We start from the raw sequence: 3,959 nt of genomic DNA, 5'->3' as shown, positions 1-3,959 counted from the left end.
AATATACTATACTATTTATCTGATCGGAACACCTTCCTGCCTAGAAGTTAAGCCTTGCACTAAAAGCTCCATTGAAAACTTTCTTAAGAAAACCAATTTCTCCTTAAGAGAAAGAACTGATTGTCCTACATGATGAGACGTCTATGAATCATTTAATTCTCATGTAATAATAGAAAAAAAAAACAGGATGCAACTACACTTGTAAATACAATTTGGTAGTATATGTTTCAATTTTGAGCTATTGTTCCTTATACCTACCATAGAACTTGGTACATAGAAGTACAGGTCAGCTGAATAAAAATCAAGTTAAGGGTTCCTGGGTGACTCAGTCCATTAAATGTCCGCCCTTGGCTCAGGTTATGATCTCAGGATCCTGGGATTGAGCCCCACATTGGTCTCTGTGTCCAGTGGTGAGTCTGGTTCTCTCTCCCCCTGCCCCTCCCCACTGCTTGTTCTCTCTCTCTCTCTCTCTCTCTCTCTCTCTCTCTCTCTCTCAAATACATAAATAAACATCTTTTTTAAAAGAACTAATCAATGCCCAATTTTTGGGGAAGTATATCGATGATTAGGCTATTCAAGTACATTTGGCAGAACTGACTTGAATGATATGATATGCCAGACTTGACTTAAGGGACCAATCCAGTGTAGACCCCATCTGCTGATTCCAGGACCTGACTGACCTTCCCATACAGAGTCGAGTCCCCAGAAGGTCACAAGGGTTAGTTCTCTTCCTCTGGGCTTTCGAAATCTGTAACATCAAAGCTAGCGATTATTCTCTTTCATTAAAGTAGATTCTAAAACATCTCATACATTTAAGACAATATTTCATATTGAACCAAACCTTTCTTGATGGAAGTGAAGTTTATTTCCAACCTTTCTTATTGCATGTTTGAGTGTATCAGAGATTCTGACATTTGGATACTTTTGACTATAACCTTATCACTTTGTTCTTAAAAGAAACTATCATTTGCTTCTACATTGCAGTTAATGAAATACTTCACTTTCAGGATGGATTCATTGACAATAGACTTACATTTTAATTTTTAAAATTTGCTTTTCAAGAATTACATAGGTGGAGACATATAAACTTCAGATTTGGTTCCCCAGAACTGTTTATACTTGATTCTTTGGCAGGTGAGCCAAAGAAAGCACTAGCAATAGAATCTGGGTTCTATATTAAATGAAGACAGGGAAAAAAGCTTCTGATTTTTCATTTCACTGAATGTTTTCTCTATTCAGATAAGGGAGCCAAAGGCTAAGGATAGCAGCTTGTCTGGATTAGAAGGTTGATTGTTTGCACTCTTGTTGAGTTTTTTTCCTTAATGTAGACCAGGATGTCAGGGGTCTTCGGTGAGAGGCGCTGAGGGTAGCAGGGACACCGGGTGGGGCCAAGGAAGATCAACCCTGAGGGACATGTGGGGGCAGGGTGGGGGAGGAGATGGAAGCAGAGATCAAAGAACCAAGAGCTCCTCAGGATCCCACAGCAGAAAAGCCTTTGGCAACTCTTTGATGTCCAATTTGCCCTCTGCCCCCAATCAGGATTGTGTCTAGGGAATTGAGTGAGGGCAGATTTGGGCAGGGCCGTTTTACAGGTCTGTGGAGCACAGAGTGTCTTTTAAGTAGCTTCTAAAAGAGATGTAGAGAAAAAAAAATTACTATAATTCCTGACCTACAGGAGCTTACACTCTAGTTCAGTAGAGAAAACTGAACCACTTGATCCATCAACCTTGCCAGGGTCCTCCAACAAACAATAGAAATATTTGATGGTGTCATGGTTGGGATTTCTATCTATAACACAGTTTATTAAATCAGTTATTCTCCAGAATAAGAAAGCACCTGAACACAGTGTCATCCTTCTCCCTGGTTGGGTGTGTCCATCTTCAGTCATGTTCCTTATCTGAACTTCTTTTTCTTTTCTGTGATCTATTCCTGGTGTTTTGTTTTTGGTATTCCAGAGCATATATGAGTTCTATAAAATGATATGGTCATATACGTCTTTTTTTCTTTCAGCAAACAAAACAATTAAGTCTTACCTGACCTCTGGACAGCATAGATTTTGATAAACCAACTTACTGCCAAATTAACTTTAAATTCAGAACTTTTTAAAAGACAATGCTGCATATATACCACTGGACAATATGAAACTATATCTTCAAAATGACAATTCAGGCAGCTATGGGTTAAAAGGCAAACAATTAATGCTCTATTTTGTAAAGTAAAAGAGGAATCTTGAGGATATGTAAGTGTGAAAATTAAATAACTAATGTATGGTCCCTTTTAAATCAATGCCCTTCATCCATGAAGTTAACTTCACATTGACCTTCTGTCTAACACACATATGGCCCTGCAGGGATGTTAAAAAGAAACTCCTTTCCTCATTCAACCGAGATCTGCCAGCCTGAATTTCTTTGTTCCATTTCCTGGATTTGCACCTAGCGATTCTCCTACCTGCTAGGACTAGAAACACCTTAGTCTCTCTTTTCACCTTAAGGAGGCAGTGAAGAAAGCAGGGAAAATGTACAGGGAAAAAGCATCCTAAACCACTAGTAGGTTTAGAAGGCTACAGAAATTACTTTATATAACCTGGCTGGCGTGGCATTGTTGTTCAACCAAGACCGTGTTAGCAAGTTAAATACTGATCTTCAAGAGAATGCTATTGTTTCTGGATAGGAACAAAATAGAACTATATTTTTTACAGTTAAGTAACATTAAATATCAGGACAATAAGCATTTTGCAACCCATCCTCTTCGAAAAATGTTCCCGCTATGGTCTCAGTCCTTTCCTGGATCTTTGAGAACAAGAAGCTTAGTATAAGAGAAAGGTCATATGAAAACACTGGTTAACTTTTCCTTGGTGTGTTGAATCTCTACACTAGAAAATTGCATGAACATAATTAAAGCAATTTTGGTTTTGAATGACAATTTGAGCCATAACTGAAATGTACTTTCAAGACAATAAAAGAAACTTGATGACTCAAGTGTTCTACTGGTTTTAGTCTTTGAAAGAAAATGCCATTGTCTGTTTGTAGGTCAGCAGAGAGTTGTACATAGATGAAGGAGCTTCTAGTTAGCCTCCTTAGTGCAGGAGGCAGCATGTCAGTCTCATAATCTGAAGGTTCTGAGTTCAAATCTCAGAGGAGGCAGTGTAGCTTTTTGCCTGCTTTCTTTGTCAAAAGAAGAAAAAAAAATTTTCAGTATAATCCCCTTTTAAGGATTTCACACTCCTCTTAGTAACTTTACTTTTATTGAACTAATACTAATTAATAATAATTACAATGAAAATAAATGGGTCACTCAAAAAATAAGCAGGTTGAAAGTTACAATATTACTAGATGCCAAAATTCATGTGAAATATTTCATTCAAAACATTGTTTCAGAAAGGAAGTGCTACATGATTGAGATTGTAATGAACTGGACATAAAACTAAAAATATTATAAAGGAGAAATTGGTTGTAAACTGATATATATATTTATCTTTGTAAGAAAAGCGTATGGAAGGAGGTCATTCCTTTTGATACCAATAAGAGTGGTAGTGGTTAAGAAAGTGTGTGGGTATTTTAATGGGATGCTTTGAACCTTAGGGAACATATACTGACCAAAACAACCTGCGTGTATGTGTGTTAATGGATGTATGAAGGAGTGGAAGAGCAAGGAACCTGGTAGGGTTCAATGTGCATTCAATTTCAGACTCAGAAACTGGGCCAAGAGGCCAATATACTTAGATATACATTAGGATTAGTACAAGCAATCAGTCTGGGGCTTTTAAGAAATGTAGCAGTTTTAAAAAGGAGCATTGACCAATCTGTGAAAATAATCAAAGTGTTGTGAAAAGGCTTGCTTTTTATCCCAACACTTTCAGCCAATCACCAAGCATCCCTTTTGCCCCAATTACTGTGAATTGAAGAGAAATGAAATAGGTTGAAGAGAAATGGAGTGTTTTTGAAAAAATGTGGCTAGAG

General features: G+C 37.5%; 1 non-coding gene across 1 annotated transcript; it reads left to right on the top strand.

Moving 5' to 3' along the window:
• The first annotated feature begins 3,070 nt into the window (after positions 1–3,070).
• On the top strand, positions 3,071–3,143 carry TRNAM-CAU (transfer RNA methionine (anticodon CAU)). Its single transcript has one exon. It is a non-coding gene; the product is annotated as a tRNA-Met (tRNA).
• The last annotated feature ends 816 nt before the right edge of the window (positions 3,144–3,959 follow it).

The sequence above is a fragment of the Vulpes vulpes genome, chromosome 13, assembly GCF_048418805.1.
Source record: "Vulpes vulpes isolate BD-2025 chromosome 13, VulVul3, whole genome shotgun sequence".
Taxonomy (NCBI): Eukaryota; Metazoa; Chordata; class Mammalia; order Carnivora; family Canidae; genus Vulpes; species Vulpes vulpes.
The sequence above is the reverse complement of the archived record's forward strand: the minus strand, read 5'-3'. Positions and strand labels throughout refer to the sequence as shown.